Here is a 13,024-nt window from a genome sequence, read left to right as displayed (position 1 = left end):
TATTCTTACAAAGTTTTCATTAAAAATGTAATCTAGAAAAATATCTAGGAAGTTGGTAAAATTTGAATAATAAGCAGATTATTAAAAAGAGAAAATAATATTTCTAGAAATTAAGAGCATAATTATAGAAAATAAATGCTTAATAACACTTACTTCTGAGTAGGATATAGTCAACCACAGCTGGCTATGTTTCCCTTGCAATAATTATAAAGAGGAATAAAAGAGGGGAAAAAAAACTAGATAAATGGAAAACATGTTTTTGTTTTTTTAAAGGAATAAAACAGCTCTGGAAGAAAATCAAATTAAATAATCTGAAATTCCAGAGGGACAACCTTTATACGGTGACAGCTGATCATTGAATATTTTCTTCATAAGGAGTATTTGTTAACTCTGGACATGGCCGATGATTGGGTGTGGCCCATACAGAGGTATTTTCCTGGGGAAAGGAAATCAAGCAAAGGTTTGGATGTTTGTGCAGTTCTAGCACAAAAATTTTGAAAATCCAGGAGCCCTAAATACATGATTGGATTTAACCCATGGCCCATTTACTAAATTCTTTTGCTAAGTGGCATGTTAACAGTTTCTGTAAGGAAAAATGAATGTTATATTGTCTTATAATATTTAGAAGAAATATTTACTCCTGAGGAATGGGATCTCTCTCAAATACACACCCTTTATTCCACTCAAGACCTTTGCTATGATTGAAGTAGGGTGCAGAAGGAAAAAAATGACAAAGCCTAAAACCTCCAAATAACAGAGTCCACATAGTCCTTCATTTGAGCATTGAGAGAGAGAGACCCAACCAGACTCTCAAATCAAAATCTGCTAGGAAGATTGCTATAGACTGAATTGTGTGGCTCTCCAAAATTCATATGTTGAAACCTAATTCCCAGTGTGATGTTATTTGGATTTGGGGCCTTTGAAAGACTACTAGGTGATTAGAGTGGAGCCCTCAAGAATGGGATTGGAATGGTCCCTTGCCCTTCTACCACATGAGGACACAGTGGAGAAATAGTCATCTATGAACCAGGAGGCGGCCCTTCATCAAGTACTGAATCTGCCAGTGCCTTGATCTTGGAATTCTCAGATTCCAGAACTGTGGAAATAAGTTTCTGTTGTATATAAGCCACCCAGGACATGGGATTGTGTTATAGCAGCCTGAACGACTAAGTCAAACATGCAACAGGAAAAAACAAAACAAACAAACAAAAGATGATTCTTACTAAAATTACAAACTTGTCCTGCCCAAATTGATATCAGATAGATTGAGGTGATCCATAATTCACCCTGTGTACCTAACAGTAGAAAGTGGGAATGATTTTGTTGAAAGATCACTATTTCTATACATTCCCAAAGACAATGGAGCTTTTTCTATTTCCTTCTGTTATCTTGTCTAGAATAATATAAAAAAGATTACACATTTTAAGAGATAAAACAATATGACTCACAATGAACAGAAAGAAAACAAACATTAGAATCAGACCAACAGGGACTCTAGACATTGGGATTCACAGATAAAGATTTTTAAATAACTGAAACCATATAAATGAATAGAAATTAGCAAAAATATTAGACAAATAGATGAAAAGATGGAGAGAACTAGCATTAATTAAATGAATCACCTATACATGGTATACATACAAAACCAAATAGCTGTAATTAAGAACCCTTTGAGGGGCACTTAGTTGACTCAGTTGGTTAAATGTCTGCCTTCGGCTCAGGTCATGATCCTCGCATCCTGGGACCGAGGCCAGCATCCTGCTCCCTGCTCAGTGGGGAGTCTGTTTCTCCCTCCCCCTGTTCTTGCACTCTTGCTTCCTCTCTCTCTCTCTCTCCCCCTCTCAAATAAATAAATAAAATCTTTAAAAAAAAAGAAAGCTTTGGATAGGTTTAATAGCAAAATGGGCACTGTAAAATATAGCTAGTTAACTAGCAATCAGGTCAATGTAAAATGCTCAAACTGGAATCAGAGAGGAAAAAAAAAATAGGGGAAAAAAAGAGAGCAGTCTATTCCACATAGAGAATACAGTTAGAGTTGAAAATAGATGTAAATAGAGTTCCAGAGAGGAGAAAGAGGAAAGGTAGCAGGAAAGAAAATCAATAAGAAGTTTTAAAGGGCCAACACAGAGATTTAAGAAGCTAAGTAGACTCAAAGTGGGAGAAATACAAGGAAAAGTACAATGGAATATATCATAATCAAACCTCTGAAATGAAAAAGGAAAAGCAATTTCTCAAAACACCTTGAGGGGAAAACGACAGGTTATCTTCAAAGCAGCAGACTTACAAGAAAAACTTTAACTGAATCAGTGAGTCAGAAAATTTGAAATGAGGGGGCGCCTGGGTGGCTCAGTCGTTAAGTGTCTGCTTTCGGCTCAGGTCATGATCCCATGGTCCTGGGATTGAGTCCCACATTGGGCTCCCTGCTCCGTGGGAAGCCTGCTTCTCCCTCTTCCCCTCCCCCTGCTTGTGTTCCCTCTCTCACCGTGTCTCTCTCTGTCAAATAAACAAAATCTTAAAAAGAAAAGAAAAGAAAAGAAAAATTGAAATGAGTAAAATTATTTCAAAAGCCTGCTACTACAGATATTTAAATCTATTCCCAATATTTTCCTGGAAAATTAATGTGAAATAAAGTAATTTCAGGCAAAAATAAAAGCTGAAATAATTTGTCACCAACAGTTTTGAACTACCAGAAGTGCTTAGATTTAAACTTATCTTCTCTAACTACCTGAATGAACTTTTGCAAGTTTATTCACCTTCTGTTCTCAGTTTCCTTACCTGTGAATAAAAGGTCAGATATTGCCTAATTATAAGGGAGGATGTTTAGAGGATTATTTAATTTAATACATGAAGATGCTTAAAGCTATATCTGGGATATAAAATGTATTTTTTAAAATATTAATTTATTTATTTTAGAGAAAGAGAGCGTGCACACGAGTCGGGGGAGGGGCAGAGGGAGAGAGAATCCTCAAGCAAACTCCCCGCTGAGCACAGAGTCCTTTGTAGGGCTCTGTCCCAGGACACTGAGATCATGACCTGAGCTGAAATCAAGGTCGGCTGCTTAACCAACTGTTATCCAGGTGTCCCTGGGATATAAAATATTTTTAATGAATTACTTTGATCAGTTTTAAACATTGTACTCAAAACCTCTATTAATTGGTGCATAGTATTTCATTTTTGAATGAATATGCTTCAATCACTCAGAGGAGAGTTTTATATGATATCAAGAGCCAGGAATGGGAATTAATATAAACTTTTTCTTTGCTATAAATCTTCAACTATCTACTTATTAAATTTATAATTCTGGACAAGTTATATTACATCTTTGTGTCTCTATTTCTGCATCTGAAAGATATGAATGTTATATGTCGCTAACATTATATGACTATTAGGAGTTTTAAATTAGCTAGTGTATGTTTAGAAATTATATAGTACTATTGTTTGTATAAATATAATTTATTGTCAATACTATAAAGATTGCTGAAATAGCAACTACTACACATATTTCTGTGTGATCATCCACATCAATTTCCTGAGATAAGATCCTCAAGAATCAAACAATACCAATTTTTAAGATGATATGTATCATTAAACTATACTTAAATCAACTGTAAAATCTTAAACTCTCACTAAGAATGTATAAATTAGAGCTTTTATATACATTCCTGAAGACAATGGATAAAAGCATTGTTATATTCATACACATTTTTATATATTTCACAGCTAAAAAAAATTTCATTTTCTCTTTCTTTCAGATAATAAAATATGATAAATCACTATCATTAATAATATAATATATATATTATATATAATATATTATAATAATATAATGTAATATAATGAACATATTTATAAAGTAGCATTCCAACAGAATTTAAATTTAGGAAAACATTTGGAATACTAATTCAACACAGTTGTTTGGGTTTGCTGATGACTGTCCACATAAAGTAATATTTATGAGAGACTGCTATCTGATTTATAAGCAACATTAATTTGCATGAATAATTTTCATAGAAAATGATGTTCATACCTTTTAAACTTTTGACTTAATTTTTTTCACTACTAATTAGAACTGTTTTTCTTCCCAAATGAAACAATGACATATAGTTGTAGTCTTTTTTCCCCTTTATCTTCTTTGAGCTAAAAACAAAATGAAGTCAATTAAAAAAAATGTGCTGAAGCTAATTAAACATAGAATGGACATACTCAACTCATAGATGATTAGAATTTCAGATATGCTCAGAGATCATTTTAATGTGATTTTCTCCTAATGCTGAAACCCTTATGTAATGTCTCTAATAGTGATGCACTCCACATATGAAGGGAAATGATTAGTTGTTAGAAAGTATTTTCTAATATTGAGACAAAATTTCCCTTTTTTGTCATATCACCTGCCTACCCCTAATTCTGTTCTAAGATGTCCGGAGGCCTATTCAATACATTATTTTTAAAATATTAGAACACATTGTAAAAACAAAGGAAATCACAACTTTTGATCAACCAACTCTTCAGAGTGTTTTAGTGCTACTTGATTTCCCTCTTTCTGGCTATTCACACTAGTAAATACACTATCTCAACATCTTTTTGAACTTAAGAGGGGAAACTTTTACTTAATTTCATTTTATCAAATATTTTGATTCCTTTTAAGAAATCAATCATGTAAAGATTTCTTTTCCACATTGTCAATGGATCAAGTAGTAGTAAGTTCAATATTTGGGGATCTTTTCATACTTCAACAACTAAGAGAAACCCAGAAGAGAACGACAAAGCTTATCCACATATATTGGACACATTAAGCAAAAATATTATTTGATATTCAATTGTGTATTATTTAAATTTCTACAAAGAATATTCCAAAAGCATTTTGGCAATTTGAAATAAATAAATATTTATGACAATGCCTTATTTTGAATGCCACCAAAGTGTGAATATTCTTTTAGAAGAAATTCAATTTAGTTAGAGTTCTAAAGATAAATGGGAATCTCTGGAACACAGATTAGATTTAATTTCATCTTCTTATTCAAATTAACCAAACTTATAGGTAAGTAAAAATTAACAAAAGATACAAAATGTTTTTGATAATTACAATTTTATTAAGTAGGATTTAAAACTCAGTAAGTGAAAGCATTTTAAATGCTTTGGTTGCTTTTTGGTCAGCGTCTAATTGATATCTCCATGTTTTTAAAATCAAGGCATCTATAAGGGGGGGATAATAAAGCTCACCCAGGGAAACAAAGGATAAGCTTTAAAAAGGCAATTCTGCTGCTACAGCTAAAACTAAAATCATCTTACAGGAAATTGTGATTCTTTTGTATGTTTAAGTAGTTCTCATTTACAAAAGTGGAATAAGGCAAACGAACTTGAGGGAGAGTCCCTTTGTTTTATTTTTGATCACAGCAGCTCGCATAAAGGATCAAATTTTAATGGAAGAAAATTTTATATATGTTTAGGTGATATAAACATCATAATATAAAAACAACAGCTCCTCCCATCAATTATTCTGAAAATAGAGAAACTAAATAATTACTGATGTGAAGTCTGCCTATGGATCTATTTCATAGCATTCCAATTACATTTGAATGGATAAAATTGCCGGAGGACATATTTTTTCTCTGCCTCCTTAAAATTGGGTAATAATCTGTTAAAATCATTGCTATATCTACCTTCACACTTTCTGTGTTCTAATTCTAAACAACCTAGTTTAGCTCTTATAAATGCAAGAACATATCCTATATTAATCCTTTCTGCTTAGCTTCTCAGTGGGATGAGAAGCTGGCCCCAAAGCAATATTTTAAAAAAGAAGCATAGAAAAGTCCTAATAGATCATCAGGATCATTCTGATGTCAGAAAAATAACACTCCTAAATACAGCCTTCAGTGTTTTATTTCAAACTCATGTTTTAAATTCTAAAGTAATAGAGTTTTAATATCAGGGAGATGTTAATCAAGAACAAATTTATAGAATTATACAAAAATAGTTCAGTGGGAATTTGCTCATTATAATTCTAAATTTGAGCTGCTCATCCTACTGTGTACCCTAAGGGAGTTGGCTTATACTCAAAATTGATGGATTTGATCAAATGAAGAAAGACTTGGATTGATTGTAAATAACTGTAATGATATGAAAATTCTCTAAAAGAAATGAATTATATCACAAATAATATGACAAAATAAAAGTAATTTGTTAAAATTATATTAAATATTGTCAATATAAAACTGGAATGTTCTTTCAAACATAATTTCGTTAGTAAATACATAGAAAATCTTATTTTTTTTAAGATTTTATTTATTTATTTGAGAGAGAGAGAGAGAGAGAGACAGAGAGAGCATGAGAGGGGGGAGGGTCAGAGGGAGAAGCAGACTCCCCGCCGAGCAGGAAGCCTGATGCGGGACTCGATCCCGGGACTCCAGGATCATGACCTGAGCCGAAGGCAGACGCTTAACCATCTGAGCCACCCAGGCGCCCAGAAAATCTTATTTTGACTTAAAACACATACATTACTTTGTAAATTATAGGAAAACTTGCATAACAAAAATATACTTTTTTTTAAAAATTAAAAAACATAAGTAGTCTTGGCTATTTCTGACAAAATCTACATGTATAATAGGGCATTTTACTATAAATGTATGTTTTTAGAGTTCCAAAATCAGTAGAAAGTTTTGAATACCAACTTTTATGTATTTTATTTGAAATTTATTTAGTAAACATTTAGTTGTGGTTCTATTGGTGGTGTTTGCATGGCTATGGACCTGGGGTAGGGTGTTTATTATAAAAAGAGAGAGACAATGTCAATTATTTCTTTTATATTTGTATGCATGTGACGAAAAGTTTTGAAGTTGATTAAAGAGAAAGCCCATATTTTTCCCTCCTATAGGAATAAATTTTAAATCTATAAAAGGCAGAGGTGCATTATTGTGTGTTTTCACTGAATATTATATTTGAAATCAAGCATTAAACTGATGAGAAATTTTCTTAATTATTCCAAGAGGTTTGGAAGACTTGCATAAATGACCCCGTATTTTAGGAATAGGTATACAATGATGATGATATTTTTTGTAAAGTTTTTATTTATTTATTTATTTTTAGAGAGAGAGCGAGCGCCATCATGAGTGGGAAGAGGGGCAGAGAGGGAAGGAGAGGAAGAGGGAAAGAATCCCAAGTTGACTCCACACTGAGCATGGAGCCCCACACGCAGCTAGCTCCATATCACCACCACCCTGAGACCATGACCTGAGCAAAAACCAAGAGTTGGTTCCTTAACGGACAGCCCCACCTAGGTACCCCAAGGTGGGATATTTAAAATAAAGGTATAGTGGAATGTGGGAGTTAACCCAAGTTAAAAGGTTAGCTGTTATATTATGGCCATTCCTTTGATACTAATTTTTGGGCTCTGACCAGCATATTCTTTTATTGCTTACTGATATAGTCATGTATTAGCTCCATGAAATTGCATAGTCCACATGATAAAATATACAAATTATCAAATAAGATTATCTATTTTAACATTTGGAGTTGGAGAAATGGTGATATTCAATGATGTAACAAAAATATCTTATCTATGTTTTTCCTCAAAGGAACATCTAAAGTATATATAGTTTTGCTCAAAGCACAAGCAGTTTTGTGTTCTGGTTCCAGATAGATAGAGTAAGCATATTTTACTTTGTGTCTCTCATGGAAAAAAACCTAAAACTTACCATGAATGGATTTATTAGCTATTTGAGAACACAGAAACATAAATTGTAGCAGACTGACTGGAAAAAAATTCCAGACAACACTGAACCAATGGTAAGTTACCATTTATGTGTCCACTGTTTTTCCAGTTTAAATAAAAACTCAGTCAATCAATAAATATATAAAAACACAGAGTGGGCTTAATCACAGAGGCCACGAGAGACTGCAAGAGCCAAAACTCCGAGGAAGAATATGTTTCCTCTCTGACTTGGTGAAGCCGTGGTCTAAAGGTTGGGGTAAACCACTGTTGTTTTTGCTTCCTCTCTAATTCTAGCACTCGGCCGTGGAGGTGAGTATAGTCACTAAAGCGTGCCAGAGAGTCCAGTAACTAAAGCCCAGATTTTTAGACAAAAAATAAAAAGGGGGGGTGGGGGAGGAGGAGCCCCAGAGAACCTGAAATTATTAATGCGTAGAGGGAAGTGTGTGGAAAAGTGTCCCCTAAAGTTGTCTGTGAACTGCCGGGCCTGCTCTTGAATTGAATGGAAAAAAAACAGAATATCTAAACAAATAAATGAAATATACAAAGGAGAATCAGGTGGAAATATTACATATAAAATATACAATAAATGAAATGAAAGACACATGGATAGACTTCGTGGCAAAAGGGAAATGACAGAGGAAAGAAAATATTGTCAGTGATCTATAGTAATTAGCAAAAGAATAAATATTCATATAATATTAATTTCAGTATGAAAGGGGAAAGAAAGTGGTGCTTACAAGATATTTACAAAATTAATGGCTAAAAATGTCCTAAGTTTAGCAAAAGACATAGTAACAGATTCAAGAAGCTCAGATTATCTCAAACAAGATAAATCCAAAGAATGCCATGATCCAATACAGAATAATAAATCTACTGAAAACTAAGACAAAAATAAACAGAATCCTGAAAGTTGCCAAAGTAAAATAACACTACTTGCAAAGGAACAACAATTTGAATCATTGTATATTTCTAATTAGAAACCATGGAAGGAAGAAGAAAATGGAACAGTGTTTTTAAAGTGTTGAGAAAAAACTTAACATCCAGTAGAAATTTTCTTCAAAAATGAAGGTAAAATAGCAATATTTTCTGAGAAAATCTAAGAGAATTAGTCACTAACAAAACTGCTTTGAAAGGATTGCTGCTAAAATTTTTTCAGACTGAAGGGAAATAAAGCCAGATAGAAACTTAGAACCCTGGTAATGAAGAAAGAACAATGGAAATGGTAAATATTTAGATACATATAATAGATTAATTACTTCTGAGTTTTAAAATAATTTATTTGATATATGAAACTAAAAATAATAGCACTCACTGACTTGGTTTTCAATGCATGTAGTTGTAATATATAAGAAAACTATAATGTACAAAGGTGATGCTAAGTTTTCTATATTTCTCTTGAAATGGTAAAATGTTGGTTGTAAGTAGACTATGATATTTGAGTATGTATGTTGTAATCTCTAAAGCAGCTACTGAAGAAAAATTATAGGGATTAAGTCAAAATCACATTACATACTTTAAAGTGTTTTGCTAAAAAAAATTCAAATGACACAAAAGTTAGTAGGTAAAGGGGGAAGGTATTAGCAGAGGAAATGAACAAAAAATAGTAAGAAAATTATAGAATTTAATCCAAACATTTCAATAACTACATTATATACAATAGATATAAATGTAAATGATCTAAGCACACCCCTAAAAAGATATTGTCAAAATAGATGAACAATGACCAAACTATATGTTATATATAAGAAACTTATTTCAAACAATGATATCGGTCTTTAAAAATAAAAGAATAAAGATATACCATGCAAACACTAACAAAACAAAACAAAAGAGGCTATATTAATATCAAAGCAGAAAAAGAGCAAAGGACATTACCAGGGATAAGTGGGCCATTGCATATTCATCAAGAAGACACAGTTCTAAATATTTATATGCCTAAATACAAAGTTTCAAATATTGACAGAACAGAAAGGAGATTTAGACAAATCTACAGTTATAGATAAGGACTTCAATATTTGTCAATAACACATTGAACTCTTAAAGAGAAAATTGATAAGGATGTAGAAGAAATGAACTCCATCAATCAACTGGATTTTATCAAAATTTTTAAAACATTCTACCCCACCCTAAACAGCAGAATGAATCTTTTTAAGAGCATGTGAAATACTCACAAAATGCAATCATTTCTGACATATCCCACTATGTTAATATACTATTTCTCATTGTCAAAAAAAAAAAAAGCAGAGAATGAGCCAATCATTTCTTGGCTCCGAAGTTAATCCCTTTACCTTCATTGTAAATGTCATGTGCTTATATCCCTTAACTTGATAGGTCTATTCAATATATTAGTAGCTTAGGCGGGCTTGTATTTAAGGTCCACAAATCCGTTTTGTTGAATCTTAAGTCTGAATAAAAAACAAAAAACGTAAGCTCCAGAAGAAAAAAGAGAAAGGAAGAAAGTAATAGAGAATTTCCCCTAATATCTAGCAGCCAATTAAGTCATAGACAGAATAACACCAGTAATCAGCTCTGAACCCAAATAGGATTTTTATATGATATATGGTGATATTTCTATCCACTAGATAATGTAATTGTCTAACTTGTAGGGATACCTTGTCAATCAAACTACTCCATATGCATAATATTCTGAGGGGCCTATTCCCAAGGAGCAATAATAAAACACTCTTTAGGGATACCTACATACTCAATATTTTAACGCCAAACACTTGTACAAGCTGAGCTGGTACACGGCCTTAGTTTGGAGACTTTATCAAGAACTTCTATTATAATTTTTCCATGGCACTGTAAATATTAGACCACCGTGCTCAAGTCTGCTTTGGAGAGAACAAGAGTACTGGCCTCAGTTATCCACTCTGTACCATAAGGCCTACATTCTGAAATGTGTTTTTCACTGCAAGGTAATACCTGGACATATTTGTAGTTCAATAATAAAGTTGTACCTGAGTTTTTATTAAAATATATGAAGAATGCAGATCTGTACTTCTGAAGGAAATAATACATTATATGTGAAAAAAAGAAGAAGAAGAAGAAGAAGACAGCTGGAGGGGAAGAATGAAGGGGGGAATCGGAGGGGGAGACAAACCTTGAGAGACGATGGACTCTGAGAAACAAACTGAGGGTTCTTGAGGGGAGGGGGGTGGGGGGATGGGTTAGCCTGGTGATGGGTATTAAAGAGGGCATGTACTGCATGGAGCACTGGGTGTTATGAGCAAACAATGAATCATGGAACACTACATCAAAAACTAATGATGTAATGTATGGTGATTAACATAACATAATAAAAAATATATGAAGAACGTATACATATATATTTCCCTTGAATGACGGAAACATGAGTTTAAAATGTTTTCTGTGTAAAGTTATAAGTAGATACTTGAAATCTGGGCAGCTGGATCAATAGCATCTATTATAGAATGCTATTGTTAAAAAGCCTCATTTCTGTGGTTTTTCTAAAATATTATATCTGCCTAAGTCATTTACCCTATAAGGTCTCTGAAATGAGGGCTTTATATTAGATATGGTCTGTTTTGCTTTTTGATTTGTTGTTTCCAGATCACGAAGGCATAAAGATTTTAGTTGGGAATCCAAATCTGACTGATGCTTTATTCAAACTTTGAAGGATGCCTAATTAAATAGAAGGCAATTTATACTTAGAATGAGAGAAGCCTCCACAGCTGGAAATGTCAAGCGCCAAAGAAACAGAAGCTGCAGACTAGAGCCAGCTTGTACCTGCTCACAAGTACTGGTTGTGCACATCTATTAGCAACAACTCCATGTTCAGTGGTGTCACATGGGTAACAATGGGAGAAGCATTTACAGTAGAGAGAAAGACAGTAGTTACAAGTCTGCCTCCCCTGACTCCCACCTCAACCCCACAGCCCATTTGTCAAGCCATTGGTCACAGTTGTCTTGCATTTTTTATTTGACAATTTGGACCATATTTGGAAGACAATGGATAAAACAGCAAAGGTTCATGCTGTAGAAACTTAACAGCCATTGCCTTAGAACAGTAACGTGGAAGATTCTCTAGGGGTGAATGAGAGTGTTGAGAAATTAGGGGCAGAGAGCTGTGGGGTGGTGGCGGTAGCATCCTGAGTAAGGATTCTGCAGTCTTCGGGCGGCAGGTAGGGGCATGGGCTGAAGACAGCTTCACAGATATGTGTGTAGGTGAGTATTAAGGAAGGTTCATGGATACACATTCAGGTTAAATCTAAGTAGTTTTTGTATTAATAGATTCAGGAAAATTGGGAGGATAGTGATATAATTCACAATGAAATATGTATGAATACATAGACAAAAAACCACATGGCACAGAGTGGTTATGATGTATTCCTTTTTTCTTGAACCTCATTCCAGAAATCTTGGATTGGCTCAAATTATACCCATGCAAGTGGCGTACTCTGTTAGCATTATCTGAGCACAGCACCCAAAAGGACAAAAAAACCCATAATTTTTCTCCAGAGGAAAATCAGAGAATTAAAAGATATAATTCATATATATTCATATAACACATAATGCACACAGAATCTCCAAGTATTTTCATATTCTTAGTAGAAATTAAATACCAAATGTAATCAAAACAATTGCTTGAAAATTTAGCCAAAATCTTCCCCTCATTTCTTCCTTCCAGTAGGCCAAAAGGAAAATTGAGATTTCACCGTATGAACTTCTATGTGCTTTCATTTGCAATAGTTTTTTAGTCTGTTGGAATAGGCAGTTCTACAATAGATTTTTTCTCTTCTTCCCATTAAAATGTTAGATCATTGCACTCCAGCCCTAGCCTCTTCCAAAGACCCTTTTGCCAAGCTAACTGCTCAGAATCAAATGTTTCAGGAAACACTTTTTGACCATGTTTCAAAATCTGCAGCCATTTTCCCCTTAAGAGCCACGTTCCTATTTTGTGGTCAATAGTTTAATGATCTTTCTATAAGATGTAAATATTTTGCTAATGTGGGTTTCTTGAATGCAAAGAACAAGTCACTGATGGTGAATACCACAGGGATCACACTGCTTTTATAACTTCAGGGAAGAACAAAACATGTTGGAGTAAACCAGTAAAAAGAAAGCTCTTTGAAAGCATTGTGCTTTACTGTAAATATTTTGCTTATTCCAATGACATAAGAGCCCTTGGACATAGGCAGACATTTATTACCTCTGTAACACTTTTTCAAATTCCTGAAAATAAAAACATCTATTATCATGTTTGTATCAATAACAATCAGATGGATAAGATCAATAACAATCAGATCAACTGTTTAAACTGAGATATCCCCCAAATATTTTGTGAACTAATTT

The 13,024-nt window shown here is 33.4% G+C and overlaps 1 long non-coding RNA gene across 1 annotated transcript; it reads right to left on the bottom strand.

Moving 5' to 3' along the window:
* Nucleotides 1-4,118: 4,118 nt before the first annotated feature.
* LOC141373045 (uncharacterized) lies at nt 4,119-10,838 on the bottom strand. Its single transcript, XR_012378674.1, has 3 exons — nt 10,812-10,838; nt 9,997-10,113; nt 4,119-4,137 (listed from the first exon to the last, which is right to left on the bottom strand). It is a non-coding gene; the product is annotated as an uncharacterized lncRNA (long non-coding RNA).
* Between the last annotated feature and the right edge of the window lie 2,186 nt (nt 10,839-13,024).

Source organism: Callorhinus ursinus, unplaced genomic scaffold, assembly GCF_003265705.2.
Source record: "Callorhinus ursinus isolate GAN/ISIS: 27379988/994484 unplaced genomic scaffold, GSC_fseal_2.0 scaffold7, whole genome shotgun sequence".
Lineage (NCBI taxonomy): Eukaryota > Metazoa > Chordata > Mammalia > Carnivora > Otariidae > Callorhinus > Callorhinus ursinus.
This window is presented reverse-complemented; position numbering and strand designations above follow the sequence as displayed.